Source organism: Hyperolius riggenbachi, chromosome 2 (genome assembly GCF_040937935.1).
Source record: "Hyperolius riggenbachi isolate aHypRig1 chromosome 2, aHypRig1.pri, whole genome shotgun sequence".
Lineage (NCBI taxonomy): Eukaryota > Metazoa > Chordata > Amphibia > Anura > Hyperoliidae > Hyperolius > Hyperolius riggenbachi.
Genome location: NC_090647.1, coordinates 450,157,016 through 450,184,451, shown reverse-complemented (window position 1 = coordinate 450,184,451; position 27,436 = coordinate 450,157,016). Strand labels below are relative to the sequence as shown.

The following is a 27,436-nucleotide window of genomic DNA, read 5'->3' as shown; positions in this document are numbered from 1 at the left end:
AGGAAAAACAACTGAGGATCATTGTAAGTGGCTTGTATTTATACATGTACTGCTGTCCATTATGCAAATTTGTTTGTTTAATAGCTTCCTGTCCAGAATTGGGAGGGGAGACAAGTCTCAGAGGAGGGGTGCTGTCCCAGGGACGCTCTGGGAAAGAGCTAATACTGTGGTTTGGGGGAGGCCCCTCGGGCCCCTATGGCCCAAGGGCCCGATGTGTTCGCTACCTCTGCACCCCCTATTGCTACGCCACTGCGTGACGCTATGAACATGGCTATGCCACAGCTGAAAGATGCAGTGACCTATGGTCAGGCCAGGAACCCCCTAGCAGTACGTTACTAAGCCGTTACTAAGCAGTTGTGATTTGAAAAGCTCTTGCTAATGTAGTGCTATGGGTGTGATCCCACTTGAGCGATGTGATTTTCTAAAAATACCCCATAGCATTGCATTAGCAAGAGATTTTTCAAATCACTAGCGCTTAGAAAAGGCTGCATGTGGATTTGAACCCTCAGTCGACTGAAGCAATGAGGTGCCGTGCATAATGGAGATAAAGGGTACCCGAGACTGGGAGGGAAAAATTATACATACCTGGGGGTTCCTTCAGCCCGATTGCTTCTTTGCCATCCTCTTCTGCCTCCTGGATCGTCTGCAATTTGCCCCGGAAAGTCCTCTAGTTGGCGCAGTCCAGCCACGCACACTCCGCGGTTGCGCTCCCATGGCCGATAGGGGCACAGGCAGACCGGAGTACTTTCAGGGGCGAATTGCAGACAATCCAGGAGGCGGAGGATGATGGCGAAAGAGTGATCAGCCTGGAGGGGGCTGGAGGAAGCCCCAGGTGTGTATAATGTTTTCTCTCTCCTGTTTCAGGTTTTTTTTAAGCTTCATAAAGTGGATTACATGTAATTGATAAATGTTCTCATGACTATTTTTGGCTGTGCCTTAACAAAAGTTTACAAGACCATCTTTGGCCATCTGCAATCCTAAATGTATGCTTATTAATACATTTTGTCTGAACAGGAAATGTTCAGGGTGTTTCCACTTACATAGATGCAGGGCCGAAAGTAAAATATAGAGCTATAAACACTCAGAACAGAGCAAGATGAGAAAGTCACATCTTCCTTCATCTCTTTTTCAGCTTAGAGGTTTCCTGTCCTCTCACTGACTTGCACAAGTCTTTCACTGAGCTTGTAACAGCTTTTAACCCTTTCAGGGTCATTCAATACGTGATTCAAGCAAAGTGCAATCTCTATCTACAAAGTGCACTAACAAATATCAATTTCAGACCATTAAAACTTTTTTTAAAGAATCTGGTAGGTCATCACTGCATACCAGTGCATGTTAAAGAACTTTGTGGTGTTTCATTGCATTGAGCACTGAATAACAGTAATGCTTGCCATTTACCGTTACTATTTTCTCTCCAATTAAAACTACTTTATAGAAGCTTGCAACATTTAGGCTTCCTGTCTAGTCAGCTCCTTCAGCATCCTGGGGATTAGACAGGATTGTTCAAATGGTTGATTTATGGATCTTAATACGATTGTCATTTCATAATCAAGGATAGGTGGGTTTTTACTGAGGGGGGAAAAAAAAAAAAAGTTTATTACTGTTTAAGTAAACCTATGAAGTCATATAATTATAAGAATGATCCAGAGGCGTCTACCATTCTTCTGCTCGCCGGAACCCTCTTCTTCATGTCAGCACTCCCGTCCTTGGATGAGCAAGGCTATACACCATGTAGGCATAAAGGCAGCCTGTGTCTGCGCAGTAGCACAGAGACGCTCATGCACAGAGGATAAAAGCCATGCACAAGCAGCTAAGTACTACTGTGCACCTGCACAATGCAGCCGCACTCGTTTGGCAGTTCCCAGCTCTGGATTGGTGGCAGCAGGTAAGTAACTTTTGCTTTTTATTTCTTACAGGGAGACTTTAACCATTCCTGCCGCTGGGACATGAGCTTCACGACCGCAGCGGCAGCTGCTACAGCCGCAGGGAAGCACTAGTCACGTCCCTGCAGTTTGAGGTGCTGTGCAGGCGATCGTGCGGGCAGATGCCCGCGATCGCGTTGTTGCCAGGAGCAGGAAGGATTGGCAGCAAGGGGCAAAAGTCCCTTGTGCCAACCCGAACATGCCCGCCAAGAATGAACACTGTTTTAGCTCAAAAACAGTGTTCATTCTGAAATAGAGCCACCGCGCTTCCTCCCGCGGCCGATTTCTGCCGCCTATCGTTAGATTTATGAATGGGAACAAAGTTTTCATTCATTAATCTCCCCGCAGGCATCCATTGATGACTGCGTCATTTCCCTAGATACAATGTAACAACCTATAGCATACTTCTTGTATGCGAATAGGAAGCGCTCAATGGGGACATCTTGTGGCCAAATAGTAAAATTACACCTACTGTGTTTAGGGAATACATTTTTTTTTATATATATATATGCATGTCAAGAGGGCATTTTATTATTCATTTATGGGCTAATAATTAGTGGTGGATGGAAAACTGAAAAAAATGCACCTTTATTTCCACCTGTATTGTCACCATACATTATACTAGGGATATAATTTTAATGTTGCAATGACCGGGACAAATGGGCAAATAAAATGTGTGGGTTTTAATTACGGTAGCATGTATTATTTTAAAACTATAATAGCCGAAAACTGAGCAATAATGATTTTTTTCCCCCATTTTTTTTCTTATTATTACAGTTGAAATGCATTTAGAATAAAATAATTCTTAACACAATGTACCACCCAAAGAAAGCCTAATTGGTGGCGGAAAAAACAAGGTATAGATCATTTATGTGTGATATGTAGTGATAAAGTTATTGGGGAATGAAAGGGAGGAGCGCTGAAAGGGGAAAATTCCTCTCGTCCAGAAGGTGAAAAATACCCACGGGCTGAAATGGTTAACTACAGCTGTGGATTGTGTAGTGTGGCTCTGCCATAAGGTTTCAAACTCACAAAACAGACTGAATTGAAAGAAGACATACTGCTTTAAAAGCACACCTGACCCAATCAGAGCTACCTAAAGTAAGCACAGAGGTATGTTCACGTTGGATGCAGATACCTCTATGCATTTTCTGTTCCTCTTCTCGTTGCCCTTGATTCCTGTAATCACGCCTTCAAAAATTTCACTTTTGGCTAAAGTCAATTTTCAGACAGAAAGAGGCAGGCTTGCTGTGATGTTTCTTCCCATCACCATCATTCCCTCCTCTTCCCACTCCATTCAGTCCCCTTAAAGTGGACTTGAACTCAGAACTTCCTCTCTGCTCTAAAAGATACGTAACAGCATAATAACCTTTAAAATAAAAACATTTCATTGTTACAGCTGGTACTAATCCTGCAATAAATCAGTGCGTTTACTTCCTGCTTTCAGGGAAGGAGATTATAGGGTTAATACCCTGTGTTTACAAAGTAGCTGCTCTGCCGTGGCCATCAGCTGCTACAGCTGAGAGATCAAATTAGAACTTGTGATTAGTCACAGGTGAGGGGGAATTAGACAAGCTAAACTCTCTATACATACAGGGTGAATTTCTCTAGGTTTTCCTTTAGTCCTGTGCAAGAGTTCAGGTCTCCCCCCAGGTGGTCTGCTTAATAATGTGGAACCATCCTTGTATAGTGGTTTTTCTTTTACTCAAGCTCACCTGGCAAACTAGTTATCAGAGGTGTCTGAGATTAATTTCAATGATCAAGAGCCCTGAGACAACACCAGCCAAGAATGTAATTGAAAAACAACTTTTTTAAACTTTGACACTTAAAAACAATTTGCATAATAATTTGGAACACAGTGTAGAAATAAGTTGCAATGTAAAAGGTAGCCAAACATCAGAAAATTAAGGGCAGATTCAACAAATGTATCTCTAATCGAATCTCAGAGAGAGAGAGAGAGAGAGAGAGAGAGAGAGAGAGAGAGAGAGAGAGAGAGAGAGAGAGAGAGAGAGAGAGAGAGAGATTTGCATCTTTGTCGAAGAGGTCCCATATACTGCAGGCCGATTCCCGTCCGATTTCAGCATGAAATCTTCAGGGAATCGGCTGAGCCCACCGCATCCGCCCTGCCGCTGCCCCTCTAATGTATAAACGTGCCCCCCCCATGAGTGCATTTATGCATTACCTGTCCTGTGTCAGCACCCACGTGGTGTCCGTCTCCAGGTGGCTCTTTTATCAGCTGCATACAGTGGCTTGCAAAAGTATTTGGCCCCCTTGAAGTCTTCCACATCTTGTCACATTACTGCCACAAACATGCATCAATTTTATTGGAATTCCACGTGAAAGACCAATACAAAGTGTTGTACATGTGAGAAGTGGATCGAAAATCATACATGATTCCAAACATTTTTTACAAATAACTGCAAAGTGGGGTGTGCGTAATTATTCGGCCCCCTGAGTCAATACTTTGTAGAACCACCTTTTGCTGCAATTACAGCTGCCAGTCTTTTAGGGTATGTCTCTACCAGCTTTGCACATCTAGAGACTGAAATCCTTGCCCATTCTTCTTTGCAAAAAAGCTCCAGGTCAGTCAGATTAGATGGACAGCGTTTGTGAACAGCAGTTTTCAGATCTTGCCACAGATTCTCGATTGGATTTAGATCTGGACTTAGACTGGGCCATTCTAACACATGGATATGTTTTGTTTTAAACCAATGCATTGTTGCCCTGGCTTTATGTTTAGGGTCATTGTCCTGCTGGAAGGTGAACCTCCGCCCCAGTCTCAAGTCTTTTGCAGTCTCCAAGAGGTTTTCTTCCAAGTTTGCCCTGTATTTGGCTCCATCCATCTTCCCATCAACTCTGACCAGCTTCCCTGTCCCTGCTGAAGAGATGCACCCCCAGAGCATGATGCTGCCACCACATTTGACAGTGGGGATGGTGTGTTCAGAGTGATGTGCAGTGTTAGTTTTCCGCCACACATAGCGTTTTGCATTTTGGCCAAAAAAGTTCCATTTTGGTCTCATCTGACCAGAGCACCTTCTTCCACATGGTTGCTGTGTCCCCCACATGGCTTGTGGCAAACTGCAAACGGGACTTCTTATGCTTTCTGTTAACAATGCCTTTCTTCTTGCCACTCTTCCATAAAGGCCAACTTTGTACAGTGCATGACTAATAGTTGTCCTATGGACAGAGTCTCCCACCTGAGCTGTAGATCTCTGCAGCTCGTCCAGAGTCACCATGGGCCTCTTGACTGCATTTCTGATCAGCGCTCTCCTTGTTCGGCCTGTGAGTTTAGGTGGATGGCCTTGTCTTGGTAGGTTTACAGTTGTGCCATACTCCTTCCATTTCTGAATGATCGCTTGAACAGTGCTCCGTGGGATGTTCAAGGCTTTGGAAATCTTTTTGTAGCCTAAGCCTGCTTTAAATTTCTCAATAACTTTATCCCTGACCTGTCTGGTGTGTTCTTTGGACTTCATGGTGTTGTTGCTACTAATATTCTCTTAGACAACCTCTGAGGCCGTCACAGAGCAGCTGTATTTGTACTGACATTAGATTACACACAGGTGCACTCTATTTACTCATTAGCACTCATCAGGCAATGTCTATAGGCAACTGACTGCACTCAGATCAAAGGGGGCAGAATAATTACGCACACACCACTTTGCAGTAATTTATTTGTAAAAAATGTTTGGAATCATGTATGATTTTCGTTCCACTTCTCATGTGTACACTACTTTGTGTTGGTCTTTCATGTGGAATTCCAATAAAATTGATTCATGTTTGTGGCAGTAATATGACAAAATGTGGAAAACTTCAAGGGGGCCGAATACTTTTGCAACCCACTGCACATGCTGGTGGCGGCCGGTGGCGTGTACGGAGTTGGTAGAAGAGCCACCCGGAGATGGACAGGCACCAAGCGGAGGCTGACACAGGACAGGTAATGTATAAATGCACTCATGGGGGGCACGTTTATACATTAGAGGGGTAGCGGCAGGGGGTTTCATATCTTGTTTCTACATCAGCCGCCATACCGCCACACACCCGATCAATCAACTTCAGCCCGACATCTTGCGGTTCATTACCGCAACTAATTTCAGCCTGAAATTGGTCGACTCGTTGGTCGGGACTGCACGTGGCAGCACAGATTTTAAACCAATTTGATAATCAAATTGGTTGGTCGATCGGCTGCCAAAATTGACAGATGTATGGGGACCTTAAGATTTCATGGGCTTCTTTATGTTTTCAGGAATGGTGGGGGTAGCGGTCTAATGCTTAAATATTTTGAGTGAATGAAACAAACACTTAGTAGTTGGCTTAAAGAGAAACTCCAACCAAGAATTTAACTTTATCCCAATCAGCAGCTGATACCCCTTTTTACATGACAAATCTATTGCATTTCACAAACAGACCATCAGGGGGCGCTGTATGACTGATTTTATGCTAAAAACCCTCCCACAAGAGGCTCTGGTACCGCGGTACTCTGGGCAAACTGCCACAATGTAACAATGTTCACAGACAGGAAATGGCTGCCTGTCAAGTTTCCTGTCAAGTGACAGGCAGCCTATTGGGCCAATCAAAGTGCGGTGATAATGTCCTTTAAAGTGATTGGACTCGCAGGGGCTCAGGGCAGGACGAGTGGAGCTCTCATCACTGCCAATTAGCAGGCATAAGTCTGTAGCGCTCCATATGCTGCTCTGATAAGGCACGTTAACCGATAAGGCACAATAACTCTGATAAGCGTGCAGCAAGGGGAGCTATAGTGATAGTGAATCAACCCCTTTCACTCTAGCAATACTGCTGCACGTGTTGAAATGCCAAGCAAACCACAAAAAAACTGTAGTCAGCACACTAATGCACAAGAATCAGCAGGAAGACATGTCATTCAAGAATGAAGACCACAAAAGTGGTGAAACTGCAGCTTCCGACAAAGAATTTGAAAGGCGTATTCACATTTCACACAAGCTGTGTTGGGCAGCATATAGCAGGAACATAGTAAAATAGATTCTTAGCGCCGTTCAATTACAACAATATTTTACAAAGACTTGAAAAAAAGAAAAAGCGGTGCAAACTTGCCTCTACTCGCTCATTGCCTACTAAACACAATGGCCCATATGCAATTCACTTTTTCACCTGAGTTTTCTACTATGAGATAATTTTTCATCTTCGATTTATAATAACTTTTTAGCACTTTGCAATGGAAAAAAGGATCAAAAAGTACAAGAGAAGGTACTATCAAAATAATTTTGAGTATTTGTTTGTTTGCTGGGGGTTTAAAAGACATTTTATTGACAAGTTTTAAAATTTCTCCTAGGAGAAAAATCAGGAGAAAAAGTGAATTGCATATGGGCCAATGCAACATATACAAACATGTGTTAGTGCAACACACAATGCATGCTTTACTGGTGTAAACAAGCGCCAAGATCTGAATTCCAGAAATATAAATACAGTATTGCAGAACTATTACCCCTCATCCGAGATAGCTAATTAATTACAATGTGGTAGGTGAAAGATTTATCCTAATCTCTTCATCCCATTGAAGCAAATTGTCACAGGTGAGCTTCTCCCACTTTTCCTCCTATGGCAACCAGCCAGAAAAGAGCCAACAATCTGCGCCTTATCCCATGAGCCTCTGTAAATACACTGCATCAGTGAGCAGAAATTGGAAGGCGCAAGACAGACTTTGAAAACAGCATTTACACAAATCCTCTACTGGCCTTTGATCAATGATGTGTATTATGGGCCAAGGAGGCGGGGAGAAGACCTTCAATAGCCAAGAACTTCAAAATAACAGTTTCTTAGTAATGCACCATTGCAGGCTAGTTATAACTTCGTAACTGTGAAAACAGCAGAAACTAGAGTCCAATTGTTCCATTTGTACGATGGTATCAGATTCAGGAGCAACCCTTTTGTGATCCTGCAGCACTGTACTATCCTCCTATGATTTTAATACTGAGAAATAGGAACAGGATCTCCCCAGTACATTGTCTTCCAAAGACTGTATGGTGGCCTGGGAGAAGGTAGCTGGGACCTCCATTAACATGGAAACACTAGAGTCCGTATAGCTAGTGCTACTCCTTTAGTATTTGGTTCTGGCCAGGTTTATCCATTTGGCAGAAGGAGGGACAGACATGTGATAGGGGAGTTTAGTGGCAAAGGTGATCTGATTCATGTATTATGGTCACGCCATAAACTCATGCAGATTTTGGTCCAAGATTTAAAGATTATTCAAAATCAAAAGATTAGCCTTGGAGAGATTTTTGGTTTATTCCACTTACTGTTTCAGTATTTATCCAAGGGCAGTACTTTGACATTTTAAATCTGGAGCTCTAACAACCAAAAAAATAATTGTTCAATTATAACCATAGTAATGTTAACCGCATGCACCCCAAAATAAATGCCCACAGCAATCTTAAGCTGGCCACTAACGGTCCAATTTCTGGCGAAAAATCGTTCGAGCGATCAGAAATTCTGATCGGATTGGTTGTAAATAATCTCCATTGGTGGACACAATCGATTATGAACGAGTGAAAAAAATGTCGCCCGAATGAATTTTCGTCGAACGAAAATTTGATTTTCTTGGTGGTCGTGATAGTTAGGAAGCAATTTGAAGCAATTAGTTGATGGTGTAGTGAACGATTTTTCATCCGATCAGAATTTCTGATCGCTCGAACAATTTTTCGCTAGAAATTGGACCGTTAGTGCCCACCTTAACCCTGAGAAAAATAATCCACCAAGGTTTTTTAAATAGACAATACAGTATTAGTTATCAATGAAATGCAGTATTTTGAATTACAGCAGCTGATCAGCAAGAAAGAAGGAAAGGCATACATAATTCATCATTCATCATGCAAATATACTAAGGAGCCATGAACACATTTTTGTAAATGGACTGTAATGGTATAGGGACAAGAGAGCTATAGCTTACAATCAGTATAGGGACAAAAAAGCAATGGCTCACAGTCAACACACTAGACTTCAAAACAAATACACAAACTGAAGCGTTCTTACCTGGCACACACTTCAAATAGAGACAACTAAGATGGTTAAGGTTTTGACTCATGAAGTATCAACTTGCATTCTGACTGGTGTGTTCATGTAAGGCTCAGTGGAAAGATGAAAACATTGGGGTTGATGCACGAAGCCGCTGTAATATTGCTGTGTTCAAACAGCCCACAGTAATATTACCATTACTACCGCCAAAAGTGTACAGGGAGTTGCGCTATCAGCACAACCTGCGGTACTCTAGTACTACGAGCATTGCTAGGCTACATTACTGTAGCAACACTCACAGTACTCAAGTACCACGGGTTGCGCTAATAGCTTAACTGCCACGTACACTGCTCCCGGGAGTAAAGGTAATATTACCATGTGCTGTGAGCACACCGTAATATTACCGCCGCTTCGTGCCTCTACACCCTTATTGTTTATAAACAATTGTAATGCAAAATTCAGCAATTTTGGCCAACAGCTTCTATTTCAACAACATTGATGGTTTTCTATTTTAGCATCTCTTTTTGCAAGATTGACGCAAGTAGTCAAATAGCAAGGAGGCCTAACACTATAGTCAGACATGTTGCTGAATTTCTGCAATTTAGCTGTGTGCATGTTTGATACTTCACAGAGGTGGCCAATCTAGTGTGTGTACAAGGCTTTAGAGTGTCTCCACTATGCTTCACTGTCGTCTGTGAACACGTCCAGGTACTACTACCTGAAGCAATTTGGTAGGACCAAATATAGAAAATTCTACGTCACTGGTATAAAAGCACTTGCTAGCATTTCTCTGCATCTCAAAAAAAATAAAAAAATAAAAATCATAAAGTAAGGCATATTGTACTTCAGAAAATCCAACAGTTCATAGGACGGATCATGATTGGTCATTATGATAGATTTGTTTTACAGCTAACTTGAAAGGATGCATAATGTATAGCAACCTATACATTAACTAAGGTTCTGAGACGAAACTATGGTGCAGACGGTAGACTATAAAAAGCTACGCAATAACTCATGGAATGATTTTTAGGCTAGTTACCACATGCAGACACCTCCTGCCTGCAACCCATAGAGATGTAGGCATTTGTCAGGTTTTCTTATGTTGAAGTTAGGTGTTACATTTGTCTATAAGTAAGGCACTAACAGGCCTCTAGATGCTACAGTAACCCACAAAGGAAGTCAACTAGCTACCGTGTCTATTCAGCAAAACAAGAAAAAGTACAAACAAATGTATAAGACTTACAGACATTGAAGTGAAAAAAAAGTTAAGATACAATTAATTGGTTGAGTAGTAAGGATAATTACTAGAATATTCGAAGCAAAGAAAATATTCTCATTTCTATTTTGAGTTATGCGTTTTTCTTTTATAACATTGTATCATTCTCTAATATTTGCAGTTTACACACTGCTCAGCATTCTAAATGATTTTACAGACCAGTCCAGTGAACTATTGAACGGTCCTCTGGAGAGAAAAAGAAAATATAGTGACTGACAGTTGAGATAAGCTTCAGAAGACAGAGCTCTCTGCAACTTTGAAAGTCGTGGAGCTCAATGGCTCTTTTGCGTAGATAACAACTGGAGTTTCTTAACTCTACCTGTACTGGAAACAATATTAGACATATGTCTCTGCCAGACATATGTCTATGAGGCACGTTTGCGGTTTGCTACAAACCTCAAACCACCGGTGTGCACCAGCCCATTGAAATACATTAGCCAAGCGGCTTTACAGGCGGATGCGGCCGGCGGATCGCATCCTAATCAGCTCGGTGTGCACTGCGCCAAATCTCTGACATCCGCACCAAAAACCGCTACCACTTTGTGGATCTGCTAGCGATTTTGGTGTGCAATGGGCCTTTCTTAGTTGTACTACTCATACAAATCATAATTTTTTTCCCGCTTCAGCATCTCTTTAATACTTCAATGCAGGTTTTTGTTTTTTTTAATTATTGTCCTAGATAATCAGTATTAATTGCCTTGCATATGGATTTTAAAGCCCTAGTTGAGCATCCTAGTAATTGATACATAGGATAGTACATTTGCACTATTTTGCAATGCACATGGTTCCATGCACTTCATAACTACTTTTTGACTTTATCCATCTCTTCTGGAGATGAAAGCACAATCTTATTTATTTAAGATAGTTGTCCAAATGCCTCCGCCATCCCATCATTAGCCACAAGAGGAAAGCAGGAAGGAGCTGGGAAAAGACAGCAGCAAGTCTCTCCATGTGTGCACAGATCACTTGCCACCTCCTACATCTTCTGAAAGCTTAAGGGCCCTTTTCACACTGGGGCAGTGCAGTAAATTTACCAAAGCTTAATGAAAGTCTATGAGGTAGTTCATACTACCCACGGTGCAGTATGCTGCGCTGGAAGTGCCCTAAAGCGAGCGCATACCTATGTTGCCATGCAGCTTCTGGACTGGAAGTCATGTAAGTCTATGGCGACACAGGGGATTTTAAAAATGTAGGCAGTGGCGTTGCAGTTCCCATGTGCGGAAGCTTATTTTTACAATACATTTCCCATTTCCAAATCGAGAATGACTGCAAGCGTCACTTCCTGTTTGAATGACGGCCAGAACGGGATTCCCACATACTAACGTAGTAATCCCCGAAAGCCTGTTTTTGTCTCCAATGTGCAGTCTAAAACCAGCCTCATCCATCTAGCACACGTGCAATGTAACTCCAGCTGCCGACAAGTGCCCAAATTCCTCTCCTCTCTCCCTGACCCCCCCTCGGAACTCAGAAAAAGATGCCAGGATTGCAGCCCCGCGGGTGGAGGAAGAGAAGAAGCCGATCCAGCCTTCCAGACAGGTAAATATAAAATCGCTCCCTGGGCCGCTCTGCATAGCTGCTGAGCTTGAACGCCCTAATGAACTTTCCCACCATGAGAAGACCATGATCAGTCCACCATTTAAATAGCGCCGATTTGTGGCTGGGAAGGGAGGGGGGGGGGGGGTGGAATAGTCAGGGTTGTGGAATAGTTCAGTTATGCAACTGAGCGGTTACTGGTACCTACATTGTTTGCATATGACAAGAGAAGGAATTGAAACTGGGGACAATTTGTTTTGCCCACTTATCCCTGGTAGGAATAAAATATCTAGTAATTGTGATTCCAAGGTTACCGATAGTGGGGCCATTTCCTGAGCATTGATCGCTATTAACCAAACTAATTGTGTTGCCCTATAGTACCAATCTAAGCGAGGAACGTTAAGGCCAAATAACCTTTTAGGCCAAGTAAGTGTTTTGCTATTAATCCTGGCTTTGCATTTCTGCCAGAGGAATTTGAAGATTTGTCTTGCAAGGGCCCAAGTTTAGACTTTGAAAAGATAGAGCTATCAGGGTAGCAGTGTCATGTTGTCAATATGAACTCTCCCGAGCAGGGAAATTGGGTAGAGACACCCATATATTTAAATCTGAGGATTGTTTTTGGATAAACAAAAGGATAAATTTACACTACAAAAATAAGCAGGATCGAAAGTTTGATACTACGCAATATTTTTTAAGCAAGTCTTACAAAGTTTCTGTGTGAACTTTATGACAATCTTCATGCACGCACTAGATGGTTCTTGGCCCTTGTAGCGTGTACAGTAGCCTTTGATTCCCCTCAGAGTAATTGGGGGAAAAGTGTATTTTTAATTTAAGCATCGTTTCACTTCATTGGGTGGCATGCATTCTCCCTTTTATCTGCTGCTTGCCACTGATACTGATATCCCAGCCTTGTTTCTCTCATGTCTGGCTATAGGCAGATCTTGAAGTTAGACTTCAAAGGTGCCCGCTAGCTGAGGCAGGCAAAACCATGACCTACTTAGCATACTGCTTAGGCTATTTTAAATAAGCTGTGAAAGGTAAAAATCTTAAAAGCTAAAGAATTAACTGGTTATGAAGGGAGGGTCTCCTGGTGTCAGTTAAACTACTGAAATTATTCAAAATGAGACGCTAGGAGCGCTTTACACTAAAAGGATTTTGAACGCTAAATTATGATAATTAATATATTTTGTAATATGTACACACACACTTATTGTATGTCACACTTGGTTTCCCGCTTGCACCAAGCATCCATCTCCGAGATGGAAGTCGTCGCTTGTGCTCTGCAATTACACATCAGAATCCCTCTAGCTGCACAATGCACAGCTATGGAGATTCAGATCTGTGACAGTGTTTCAGATCAATTTGGAAGCAGTCTATTGCTTTAAATAGGCTGTGATTCTGCTTCCAGACTTGTGTATAGGTAATTGTTGCATATCACCCCTAGTGAAAATGAACCAGTTATAAATCAGGCTTTGGGTTAAATAAAGCAAACAGTCTAGCACATAAAGATGAAATCATTTTTACAGCTCTGTCTTTTTAAAATGAATCGGTTTTCAAAATAGTGTTTAGAAAAGTCTGAAAACTGACCATTGTTTTAACAACCCAGTGCAGAACGCTTTCTGTCTGAGGTGTTGGTGCTTGCTGTTAAAGCGATCCTGGGAGGCCTTCCCTGCAGCCTCTCTCCTGTTACCTCCTGCCTGGGAGCGCCTCGGACTGGAGACATCTCGGCCGCCATCTTCCCGATGCTGCCGGCCTCACTCTTGCGACCAGCACACTGGTGGCGGATCCGCTGGCCTCGCATGCACACAATGCCCAACACTTACATCTTCCCTAACGCTGCCAGACCAAGTGGAGCATCTGCTGGCCTTGCACAACGCCAGACACGGACGCAGCTACCCTACCATTTTATTATACAGTATAGGATAATGTTACATCTCCCCAATAAGTGAGAGTGCCCTTTTTCATTCCTTGTGTACGGAGAGGAATTAAATTACCGTATTTTTCGGACTATAAGACGCACTTTTTCTCCTCTAAAATTTGGCCGAAAAAGTCAGTGCGTCTTATAGTCCGAATGTGCCGTGTCTGTTCCCCTGTGTCCTCCATCAGTGTATCCCTGTGTGCTCCTCCTTTTCTGCCTCACTTCCTCGGGGTCTTCAGTCATCCCTCCATTCCTTTGATGTTGGATGTCTGATTGTCCGTGTCCCCCTTTCTATGCCCGTCTCTGTCCCTGTGCCCTCCATGTCTGCCTCCCTGTATCTTCAGTCCCGTGTGTTGTGTCCTGTCGTCCTTCCTATGCCATCTCTTTACCGATGCGCATGTCTTCAGTCCTCCCGTGTCCTCCTCCCTCCTGTCCGTGTCCCCCTTTCTATGCCATCCGATGCCCATACACACATAGCAGCCGGGTGCTCACCTCTTATGCATCCCACTGCCGAAGCCATACGCATTCAGCAGCCGCGTGCTTGCGTCCGATGTAATGACAGAGCAAACCACCAATCAGGCGGGGGGCGCTGCCCCAGACCGCCAATCACAGCCCTCACTGCTCCCTGCTCGCTATTTAATAGGACGCGATAGTCTCGCCGGCGGGACAAAGCAGGGAGCAGTGAGGGCTGTGATTGGCGGTCTGGAGCAGCGCCCCCCGCCTGATTGGTGGTTTGCTCTGTCATTACATCAGACGCAAGCACGCGGCTGCTGGATGCGTATGGCTTCGGCAGTGGGATGCATAAGAGGTGAGCACCCGGCTGCTATGTGTGTATGGGCATCGGATGGCATAGAAAGGGGGACACGGACAGGAGGGAGGAGGACACGGGAGGACTGAAGACTTGCGCATCGGTAAAGAGATGGCATAGGAAGGACGACAGGACACAAGCACGTGGCTGCTGGATGCGTATGGCTTCGGCAGTGGGATGCATAAGAGGTGAGCACCCGGGTGCTAGGCATGTATGCGCATCGGATGGCATAGAAAGGGGGACACGGACAGGAGGGATGAGGACAGGAGGGACGAGGACACGGGAGGACTGAAGACATGCGCATCGGTAAAGAGATGGCATAGGAAGGGCTACAGGACATCGAGGACAGGAGGGACACGACGCAACACATGAGGACGGAAGACACATGGAGAAAGACATGGACAGAGATGGGCATAGGAAGGCCGGCAGGACAATGAGGATAGAAGAGAGGAGGATGCAGGGAGACAGAAGATTCAGGGGAACAAAGTGAGGCAAACATTGAGAAGCACACCAGGGACAGAGACAAGGCAAAGGAAGGGGGACTTTGGAGGACAGGAGGGACAAGGACAAAGGGGGGCAAAAGACACAGGGGAACAGACACAGGGAGGCAGACATGGATGGGTACATGGGGACAGAGACAAGGCATAGGATGGGGAATGAGAACACAGGGGGACACTGAACAAAGGGATACAGGGGACAGAAGAGGTACAAGGAGGGCACAAGGGGAACATAATAATTGGGGGGGAGAAGGTCTATAAGATGCCCCTGCACCATGGACGCACCAAGTTTAGAATACCGGTAATTTTTTTCCCTGTTTTTTGCCCTCTAAACCTAGGTGCGTCTTATGGTCCGGAGCGTCTTATAGTCCGAAAAATACGGTATGCTGTGTATACAGTGCATCCTGAAAATATTCAAAGCGCATCACTTATTTCGCATTTTATTTTACAGCCTTATTCCAAAATTTACTAAATTCATTATTTTTTTCTTAAGAATTCTATCACCCTCCCCCCCCACCCCCATAATGACAACGTGAACAAAGTTTACTTAAGGTTTAGACAAATTTATTCAAGGAGGGAAAAAAAAAAAAAAAGGGGAGGACGGAGAAATCTCATGTACTCAAGTATTCCCAGCCTTTGCTCAATACTGTGTCATGTACCTTTGGCAAAAATTACAGCCTCAGGTCTTTATGAATATGATGCCACAAGCTTGGCACACCTATCCTTGTCCAGTTTCGCCCATTCCTCTTTGCAGCACCTCTCAAGCTCCATCAGGTTGGATGGGAGGCGTTGGTGCACAGCCATTGTAAGATCTTTCCGGAGATGTTTAATCAAATTCAAGTCGGGCCTCTAGCTGAGCCACTCAAGGACATTTACAAAGTTGTCCTGAAGATATCTTGGCTGGGTGCTTAGGGTCGTCGCTTTCCTGCAAGTATCCTGACTAGTCTCCAGGCTCCTGCCACTGAAAAACATCCCCACAGCATGATGCTGCCACCATCATGCTTCACTAAGGATGGTATTGGTCTGGTGATGAATAGTGCCTAGTTACACATGAGGTCGACAGAGTATACACTGTACTTACCTCAGTAGGGGAAGCCTCTGGATGCTCCAGAACTGGAACTACCCAAAGTCCACACCCCCTTTGCTGCCAGCTAGGAACTTCTTCATGGCCACGCTCCCCTCCATGTACAAGCACAGCCATGCAGCGCAGGAAAGGCACGCCTGCACAGTAGCTCGGAGCTGCTTGTGCACAGAGTCATGCAGGCATGGCTCATTGCTACTGTGCAGGCATGGCATGGTGGTCTGGGTTCTGAAAGAAAAAATTGGGTTCTATTGACCTTGATGTGTCTTACTTATTCCAGGTATTTATGACTTTCTTCAGTGCCCTGGTCTGGTTTACACCAACACTGTTCCAGATAGACTTATGACATTCTAGCTTTATAAGGTTAAAGGGAACCTCTAGATTCTTCCCTGCGGTGTATAAGTTAAAGAGAATCTGTATTGTTAAAATCGCACAAAAGTAAACATACCAGTGTGTTAGGAGACATCTCCTATTACCCTCTGTCACATTTTCGCCACTCCCCGCCGCATTAAAAGTGGTTAAAAACAGTTTTAAAAAGTTTGTTTATAAACAAACAAAATGGCCACCAAAACAGGAAGTAGGTTGATGTACAGTATTTCCACACATAGAAAATACATCCATACACAAGCAGGCTGTATACAGCATTCCTTTTGAATCTCAAGAGATCATTTGTGTGTTTCTTTCCCCCTGCATCTCTCATGCACTGAAGTTTCAGGCTGCTTGTTTCTTCCTGCAAACAGCTTTGCCTGTGTCTGTAATTCTTCAGTATGTGAAAGCCCAGCCAGCTCAGAGGACGATTTATCCAGCTTGTAAAAGATAAGAGAGAAGAGAGAAGCTGCTCTAATCCTAAATAACACACAGGCAGTGTGCATAGAGGGGCCTGGAAGGGGAGTTCATAGCAGAACCACAACACTGAATAACTTGGCAGCCTTCCAGACACAGGCTGACAAGTCTGACAAGAGAGAGATAAGTTGATTTATTACAGAGATGGTAATAGTAGAAAGTGCTGCAGTAAGCCAGAACACATTAGAATAGCTTTTGGAACTTGTAGGATGATAAAAAACAGGATGCAATTTTTGTTACGGAGTCTCTTTAAGGGGAAACAGTTGATTATGCACATTCATGACATCAACCACAAACAATTTCTATGCAACAAATGATAAAAATAATGCCATGACGACAACATGTCCAAATGGTTGCTCTGAGGAGGGTGACCGTGTATACGCTGTCACGGTCCACAGCACTGAACACCCAAATGTAAAATGAACCTTACACCATGAAAAAAAAAAAAAAAAGGCCTCACAGGAAGAACGATAAAGGAAACCTGTAGTGAAAAAATTGCCCCAAATGGGTACTTACCTAGGTAGAGAGAAGCCTCTGGATAATCCAGAGGCATCCCCTCTACATCCTCCTCTCTAACCCCCGCAAGCCCATAAACACTGCACTGCGCTGGCTCTCACTCATGCACACTAGCAGGTCAGTTTTTCAGCCAAGCCCGACTGAGCTACTGAGCAAGCTGTCCTATGCCTGTACAGGAGAACAGCCATGACATTCGGGGTCCCGGTGCTGAAACCACGAGGCGGAGAGAGATGAGGGAAGCCTCTAGAGGTGACATGTATCTGTCTCTTTTTTACGTCAGATGTTTTCTTAAAAGCCCAACTAAAACCAAACAGCAAAGTCTCTGCTAGGTTTTTCCCACCATAAACTGTATATACTAAATGCTACTCTTCACTTTTATAAAAATGTGACCATGCAGAACTGACATTACAGTATCAGAAGTGTCTTCTTAGCAGCATTGCATTTTGCTTCACTGAGTGCTCTAGATGCATGCTGATTCAAAAGCAAGTTAGGAGAACTGAGCATCCTTTTTCCCTGGAATTTCTCCTGGTTTCCAATAGCTATAGGAGCTGCAAACTTCCCCCCTCCCCTTCTAGCAGTTCTTATTTACAGAAGTCACAGATGATATCTTCCCACTTTCCCTCTTGATAAACTCTTTGAAGCAGTTTTCCTAATTACCCACTCCCGTTGACGAAAGGTATTGTGTACTTCTTGGGAACGTGTGCAATAAAACCATTATATTAGTCCTTAACTGCCTGAAACCTCTGTGGTCCGGCAGGCCGGCTGAAGTAGGCTAATAAAACCTCTGCTAAACTTTAAAATGTAAAATGGAAGTTTTTTAATAATGAGACACATTGTTGGCATGCATTTTAATGTGCTATTGAGGTGCCCTGGGTGCTTAAAATGGTGCTTTGTTCACTTTAAATGAAAGCCAGAGTACAATGGGAGACTTCTGCTGTTGCAGGCTTTGCATCTTCCCATTTTATAAAGTAAGGAGCTTATTACCACTAGACAAATTTGCAATATGCAAGTACATGAGTTTTTACATGCAACATGTTAGGCTAGTTTCCTATTGTTGTTGTGTTGCACATCCTGTAAAGACGGGATTGCAATGCAATGAAGGAGAAAAGTCGCATTGTGCGTAAAAAAGAAAACCTAAGTAGAAATTCAAACTACGAAACAAACTTACAGAAGATCCGAATAGAAGGTTCCCATCACCGGGACCCTCCGGAACATTGTGGCCATGCGTCTCATCTGTACCAGCTTGATACGGAGTCACTCGTGCATAAGCAGCTCCGGTTTGCTGCGAAGGCAGAGCTGTACTCACGCAGACACAGCACGGCCGCACTAATGCCTGAAGAGGCGAGTGGCCTCGATCATATTACAGACAAGCTCTTGTAATCTTTGGCATCATCAGCTTCACCATATTAAATTTATGGGATAAAGGAGCAACCTGGTAACATTTTTTCTGCCAGGGTTTTGCTGGGCTTTAAAGTGTACCAGAGCCGAAATAAGTAAAAAAAAAAAAAAAAAAAAAAAAATTATACATACCTGGGGCTTCCTCCAACCCCATCCGCTCGGGAACCGGGTCCCGTCACTTGGCTCCAGTCTATGCAAGAGAAGTGCGCTGTTTACATATCTCTACAGCAGCGCTGGAGAGATACGTAGAGGACGCACTTCTCCTGCGTAGACTGGAGCCGACTGACGTTAGTGACGGGACCCGGTTCCCGAAGCTGCGGCAAACGGACGGCATGTGGCAGCGTTCCGTGCAGATGGGGTTGGAGGAACCCCCAGGTGTGTATAAATCTTTATTTATTTGAGCTCTGAGTCCTTTTAAGCGGACCTGAACTCAGCACTACCTCTTGGTTCTAAAAGATATGCAACAGCATAATAACCTTTTAAGAAAAACATTTCATTGTTACAGCTGATACAAATCCTTCAATAAATCTGCAGTGTGTCTTCTTCCTTCTTTCATGGAAGCAGACATACTGCTAACAACCTGTGTGAGGAGAGTAAGTGTGTGTGAGGAGATTTCTGAGTTGAGACAGCTGAGAGATCAAATTACGGTGGTGATTAGTAACAGATGAGGAGGAATTAGACAGGATAAACTCTCCAAATATGTGCAGGTTGCATTTCTCTACGTTTTCCTTCTGTCCTGTTCAGTTCCACTTTAAGGCTTCTTGCACACAGGGACGTTACAGGTGCACGTTAGTGCAGCCTGTAACCCTCCCCCAACGCACAGTAACAGTAACACAAGTGAGCTGTTCACACTGCCCACGTTGCGTTACATTGTAACGCAGCAAAGTGCTGCATGCTGTGCGTTCTCCGCGGCTAAGCCGCGTTAGACTGTTTGCACATGCTCAGTCATGTTGGGGAGGAAGGGAGAGCGGCCAGGCACCACTTATTCCCGGCCAATGCACCACTTATTCATTTGTAGTTAGCCAATAAATGGTATCATCCTGATTTAAAACTTCTTGCTTTTACTGATGGCTAACACGGTACAATACCCTACTGCTACTGTTGTCAAGCAAATGATTTTGTTGTTACCATGCAGAACATGCAGGATTGCTAAAAGCATACACATTGAAGTGCACAATAATGTCTATGTGAGGGCAAATTTCTTTGCATGCGCTATATCACATACCACTGCAAGTGTTTTTTATTGCATTGTATGTACATTTTAAATGCAATGCAACACCCCAGTGTGAAATTAGGCTTAACGATATAAGCAGAATTTTCCAATGAACGCTCAGTTAAAGACCTCCTTTTTAAGACAATCTATAAATAATAAATATATCAGTGGGCTATACAGTAGTGCCATTACTTTAAATCTTGGAATTTGAAGCTGGGAGCACACTAGGCACTGTGCCTTTTTGTTTTTCGCTGCAATTTTATATACGATTTTCAAGTTTTTGGCGTGTTTGCTTTTTTTTTTTTATTATTATTTTCCCTAATTAATGGAGTTCAGTATCATATCTGTATTTTTAAAAAAGCATTGTATGTTAAAACACATTCCTCTGCAGCTTCATTGAGATACATTATGCGCATTTTACATGCGTTTTAAAAAAAAGAATGCAGCAAGTTGTGCGTTTTCAAAATCACACACTGTAAAACACACATATATGGGTTTTTTGCATGCAGACAGACTTTCATTAGAGGCAAAAATGCTAGTGTTTCTGCCTAGTGTTTTTCTAACCTCAAATTCCGGGTGAAATCAATCTTACCATTTCTATGTAATATAAAGGGACTGCCTACATCATCCATAGATTTAGTAAAATTGTATGAAAAAGTTTGGCTCATAAGCTGCCACCTTTACTCCAATTGGGTAAATGATCGGATTGGGCTAGAAGAAAAACCCCAAAAAACAAAAACAGCCTATCGATTGTCATTGACTGAACCCATGTTTAAAATCAATCGCTTTCTTGATCATGCATGCTGGAAAATATCTATCAAAACACTGGTTTTCATTCCATTTGTATGTACTTTCGCTCCATGTTCATGGATATCTAATTCAAAAAAATAAATCGGAAATTTGAAATAACAAAAATACACTTAGGGCCCTTTTACACGTAATCAGTTGCTCTCAGTTATAACTGACTTTTCAAAGTAAGGCCCAGTGCACACCGAGCGGTTTTTGGAGCGATCCGCCGGCCGCATCCGCCTATAAAAACGCTTGTCTAATGTATTGCAATGGGATGGTGCACACCGACGGTTTGCGGTTTTTGCCAAGCCGCAAACGCGCCTCCTGCTGCGCGTTTGCGGAAGCGTTTCGTCCTCAATGTAAAGTATAGGAAAAACGCAAACCGCTCTGAAAAACGCTAGTTCAGAGCGGTTTGCCAGGCATTTTTGTTACAGTAGCTGTTCAGTAACAGCTTTTACTGTAACAATATGTGTAATCTGCTACACAAAAACGCACCCAAAACCGCTAGGTATGTTTAGAAAACCTCTCTAAACATACCTAGAATCGCTTTGAAATCAGCTCCCAAAACCGCTAGCATATTGCGGATCTGCTAGCGGTTTTGGTGTGCACTGGGCCTAAGTCCCATGTTTTCCTATGGCACCTTTCACACTTAACGCATTTAAAGAGAACCCGAGGCAGGGTTCTGGGAATAAAATCCCCATACAGAGGCTGGGTCTGTCTATAGAGCCCAGCCTCTGTTGCTATATAGATCGCTCCTAATCGCCCCCTGCACTCTACAATACCCCATAAATCACAGCCGCGCTATGCGCACTGTGTTTACCTCACTCCTGTCACTCTCACCGCTCCCCCCGCCTCCTGCATCGCTCCAGTCCCGCCCGCGTCCCTTCCCTCTAATCAGCGGCGAGGGAAGGGACGCGGGCGGGACCGGAGCGATGCAGGAGGCGGGGGAGCGGCGAGACTGACAGGAGAGAGGAAAACAGCGCGCTGCGACACGCTGCGTGTCGCCAGCGCGGCTGTGTTTAGGGGGGGTATTGCAGAGCGCAGGGTGGGCTTAGGGGAGAACTATATAGCAACAGAGGCTGGGCTCTATAGACAGACCCAGCCTCTGTATGGGGATTTTATTCTCAGAACCCCTCCTTGGGTTCTCTTTAACTGAAATCTTTTTCCCAATGCACTGCTATGGAAAAACGCATACTAACGCGCACTAACGCATACCAACTGATTAAGTGTAAAAGGTACCATACGTGCAGAGCCGGGACAAGGTCCTCCAGCACCCAAGGCTGAGACACCAAAGTACGCCCCCCTATCCCTCCAACCCCAGCTGTCACACACTGATTGCTAGTAGACTAAGAGGCGCCACAGGGCCCACAACCTCCCCAATACCTTAATATGTAGCTATCTGGCTTGCAGTCACTGCCATGTATCCCCTTTTCTTATTTCTATTTGCTTCAAACACAATTAGAAATGACAGCTGAATGAATTCTGCGCCCCCTCTTACACTGCGCCCTGAGGCTGGAGCCTCTCCAGCCTATGCCTATGCCTCGGCCCGGCCCTGCATACGTGTGTATGCTAGCTTTTTTTCTATATCAAATCCACGTCACATCTAAATATCAATCTAATAACTCACTCGAATAGGATCTGAAGGGAAAATTGCATGAGGTTGTACCAGGCTCTAGGGGTTATCCCCACTATGGGTACATAGGTACTCTCTACACCAGGGGTCCCCGAACGTATTTACCCAAGGGGAGGGTCAACATACTTTAGACTGCTGGGGGGTCGGAGTGTACATAAAATGATGTAGAAAAACATAACATTGAACCTAGGTAGTGTAAACAGCGCCTGAAACACCATCCCCCACACGCGTCGCAAAGCAATCAATGTTCAAAATACAGATTTTCAAAAGTCCCCCCAAAACAACCCCCTTTCCCCAGTAATTGCAAGGACTGCAAATTATCCACCTCTACACATGTGCACGCACACGCACTGCTTTTATATTACCTCTAACCACCCAACCCCACCACAATGTTTTTTGTGCACTAGACAGTGAAGCATACCCAGGTGACAACCTGCCATACAATTGGACAGCAGTGCCACCTAATGCGCAACTGGATTGGAAGCCAGCGAATGACTTCTTGCTGACTTTCATGTGGAAACGTGGTGCCAGCACTGCTGCCGAATCTATAAGTAATACATTTTATGTGTGGAGAGCTGGTAAAAAAAGCCTCAGGGGGCCACATTCGGCCCGTGGGCCTTAGTTTGAGGACCACTGCTCTACACCGACCCCTCATGGGTCCATTCCATCTACAAAGCGCAGAATAATGTAGGCACATCATGTTCAACTTATTGAAGTTATTTTTTTCCTCTGTAAGGGCTTGTTCACACTGCAGGCGTTTGAGTTTTTTTCAGCCGCATGCGGTTTTTAAACGCCCCTGACCGCGTGGCCAATGAATGTCTAAGAGAAGGTTCATATCAGCGCGGGTCGTTCGCGGTGCTGCGAGAAAATCGGTGCGTGTTCCGTTTTCGAGGCAATTCCACCTCAATGGAAGGTATAGGAAAAATCGGTGAATAAGGTACAAAAACACGCAATAACACGATTGTGCTCGCCTTTTTAAGAATAAATACATTGTATTTATTCTTTTCCGGGTCAAAGAGTTCACTTCCTGACTTGCGTCAGGGAGTAAATTACAAAACCGCTTAGAAAACCACTAAGCACAAAAACGATTGCCCACTCAAGCGCCGGGAATAAATAAAAAAATATGCGTCAAAAACCGCCCAACGCAGACGGACACGCAAACGGAACGCAATGTGAACAAGGCCTAAAGGCCCGTACACACGCCTCACTAAGGCAGTCAATAAGCATGTGTACAGCGGCCGCCAACGCCCAAGCAATTCACCCAGCGGATCAATTCACCCCCACGACAGCCGATGGCATTGTCTGTGCAGCTCCCCTCACCACCGTGTGACGTCATGCACGCAGTGTCCCTCCACATAGCAATAGAACGCATCGTCAGCTACATAACTGACACGAGTCTGTGCAGGCTGGCCAGCGGTGTGATCCAAGGGGATTGCATCCCAATGGGTAACTATGAAAATGCCCCGCCAAGAAACTTTGGCGCAGGATACAGCCCATATACGGCTTATCCTGCTCCTGCACAAGTCCTGGCGGTGTTAATTACTATTCCCCTTCCAGGTCCACGTGGATGGTAGGGAATTAGTGTTTTAAAAGTAACTTAAAGTGAACCTAAATTCACGTAAAAAAATGAGATTAACTCACCTGGGGCTTCCTTCAGCCCCCTGCAGCCGATCGGTGACCTCGCAGCCCCGCTCCGATGGTCCAGGACCCGCCGGCGAATACTTCCGGTTTGGCCGGCACCGGCCGACAGGCATGGGAACGCGAGTGACTGTTCGTGTTCCCAGCCTGTATATCGCCCCCTATGCTGCTATCGTGGCCTCCTGGCAGCATAGGGGACGATATACAGGCTGGGAACGCGAACAATCACTCGCGTTCCCATGCCTGTCGGCCGGTGACGGCCAAACTGGAAGTGTTCGCCGGCGAGTCCTGGACCATCGGAGCGGGGCTGCAAGGGCACCGATCAGCTGCAGGAAGCCCCAGGTGAGTTAATCTCATTTTTTTTACGTGACTTTAGGTTCACTTTAAGCTCTCAACTTCTGACGGCGTGGAAGTTACTCACTGTGCACCACTATTACAGCCTATGGTGGGCACCAAATCTGTTTTATCATTGCTCGCATCCGCATGCCCGACATAAGTCAAGGGATCTGTACGCACCGTACCACTCAGAATGACAAGGGGCATCTTGGAACTCTGTGGGAGACTAAAAAGATTAGATGCTTAAAGGGACTCTGAAGCGAGAATAAATCTCGCTTCAGAGCTCAAAGTCACACATGCCCCTGCTAAAACGCCGCTATCCCACGGCTAAACGGGGGTCCCTTACCCCCCGAAATCCCCTCCGTGCAGCCGGGGATCTCTTCCTGATTGAGGCAGGGCTAACCGCCGCAGCCCTGCAACACGCGCGTATCTCCACCTCTCCCAGTCTTCCTTCACTGAGAGGGGCAGGGGAGAGGCGGCGATGCGCCGCTGATAGACGCGCTGAGAGGCAGGGCTGCAGCCTTTAGCCCTGCCTCTAGGAGCAGCAAAATCTACGACCAATTTGGTCGTTGATTTTGCAGGGGGGGGGGGGTTGGTTGGGGGTGAAGGGACCCTCATTTAGCCACGGGATAGCGGTGTTTTAGCTAACTATGAGCTCTGAAGCGAGAATTATCCTCGCTTCAGTGTCTCTTTAAAGGGAACCTTAGCTGTAAAAAAAAAAAAAAAAAAAAGAAGTTTTACTTACCTGGGGCATCTACCAGCCACCTGCAGCCACTGTGCCCTCGCAGTCACTCATGGCTCCTCTGGTCCCCCGCTGCCAGCTAGTTTCATTTTTGCCAACTGGAAGTCGGCCAGCCGCCATGCGTACGTCTTTAAGCATCCCTGCTGGTGCAGGAAGCTATTGCAGACACCAACAAGTACATTTGTACGCGTTACGTTGTAATGCATAAAATTTTACGCATTACACTCGTAACGCGTAAAAACGCATGGCGGCCAGTCGGCAAAAACGAAACTAGCTGGCAGCGGGGACCAGAGGAGCCATGAGTGACTGCGAGGGGATGGCTGCAGAGGGGTGGTAGATGCCCCAGGTAAGTAAAACTCTTTCTTTTTTTTTTTTTTTTTACAGTTAAAGGTTCCCTTTAACCCACAGCTTGATTGACAATTAGCTTCTGATTAGCTCAGTGCAGTTTTGCCTCAGATCTTTTTTCCAAGTGCCTGTCGCTGCAGAAAGTTAGCAGCAAAACAGATTCGTGTAACCACTGTGAGGTAAACTCTTCCAGTGAATTCCCCAGAGACTGACTGACAGCTCGAAGGTATGCCGACATCCCTGCACCGACTTTCACCTTCCCTGCTACATGGCGGAGGTCTTTCCTACTACGCCATGTGTCTTTCCTACTACGCCAAGTGATGAGGTGTTGCCTCATCACTTGCCGTGCAGATTACACCTCTCTCCTCACACACTGCACACAGGAGCCTCTAATCCTCTCCACACACATACATACAAATGTCGTTTCATCATTAATTCCGCGCATAAAACCAGCACAGAGCCTAATGTTCGGCTTTGTACCTCATACGGCGGTAGTATCACCCCTCGACCTGGTTACAGCGCAGCGCACTAGTACTGATGGGCGGGAGACTGGAGACGAGTAGTGTTGTCCGGATCATGAACGATTCGGATCTTTGATCCGAATCTATTTTATGAGTTGATCATCCGAATCATCAAAATGAACGATTCGGATCGCAAAAGGGGCGGGGCCAGAAGCGACACGCCCCCTCTCAGCGGGCAGCGGGCTCCTGGAAGCAGAGCTGAGATGGATCGCTCTGTTGGATGCGCGAGGCAGCCTTGCAGGGACAGCAGGTAGATGAGAGAGAGGGGACATGGGTGCCACTGCCAGATATGTGTATATAGAGCACACATACTGGCTGCAATGTGCTGCCCATTATAGGCTGGCTGTTCCGTAGTGCTGCACAGTGATCACATTGGAAACTTTTGGCTCAGCACAGCTCAGTAACTTTGCAGGCACTGTGATTGCACTGCACTCGGCACTAAACAGCTGCACTTATCTTCTGGGAATGCTTTCCTTCACTGTGCGACGTTTGCAGTCAAAGTATACAGATGAGCATATAGGTGAAATACATGTAAAGCATATGATTGCTGCATGTGGGTATTGTGTGCAAACATTTCTGCTCTCTGCTCGTCCCTCCTCCCTTCTCTGTCCACTCCCTGCCCTCTGTCCATCTTCTCCCCTTCTCTGTGTGTCCACTCCCTCCCCTTCTCCTGTCCACAGCAGGGAAAGACCTGTCCTGCTAGTCATTTCACCCCGAATGCTTCGGTAGTAAAATGATCCGAGATTCGGATCAAAGATCCGGATCTTTTCAATGATCCGATTCGAATCATCCGGATCATTGAAAAGATCCGAACTTCCCATCTCTAGAGACGAGCTGACAGAAATGACGGCCGAGACACGCTGAGGAGGTTCCTCACGAAGCCCCGCCCTACTCATTGTCAAGCTCCTCTTTGACAAAGAGGAGATGACGATCATTTTTGTTATTTGCAACATTAATCAGCGTTGCTATCGTTCCAAGCTAGTGGATAACAAGGCATTATGCCAATTTCTAGATGATTATCACACTCCCAAGTAGTGTTTTTGCAGGCTCTCTGTAATAACTGGCAATTAGAGATGTACCCACTGAATGAATGGGCTAGATACCGCCTCCTGAATTTCCTGATGCTGCTTGGGGCCCCTCCCATGTCCAGTCCTCTGATATTCAACAAGATCCTGCAGTCCAATTCTTTCTCCAAAGCAGGGGTGTTGCTAGGATACTCAGAGATCCAGTGCACTTTTGGACACCCCAGATGGAAAATGGGCGTGGCCATGCACCAGAATGTGGGTGTGGTGATGGGTGGAGCCACTTTTAAATAAACTTAGCAGCATAACTCCCAACTTTTTGAGATGAGAAAGAGGGACACTTAAGCCACACCCCTGATCACACTCCCATCACACCCCTAGTCACGCATACCATAAAGATTTCATAAGAAAAATATGC

At 45.0% G+C, this 27,436-nt stretch overlaps 1 protein-coding gene across 3 annotated transcripts in view; it reads right to left on the bottom strand.

The window, feature by feature from the left end:
- TSPOAP1 (TSPO associated protein 1) overlaps positions 1-26,085 on the bottom strand; it is a 259,480-nt gene extending 233,395 nt beyond the window's left edge. For 2 of the 3 annotated variants that reach the window (XM_068270047.1, XM_068270048.1), the window contains exon 1: positions 25,956-26,085. The gene's annotated coding sequence lies outside the window, so the exon portion shown is untranslated. The remainder of the gene's footprint in view (positions 1-25,955) is intronic. The other variant, XM_068270050.1, reaches the window with a different exon arrangement.
- Between the last annotated feature and the right edge of the window lie 1,351 nt (positions 26,086-27,436).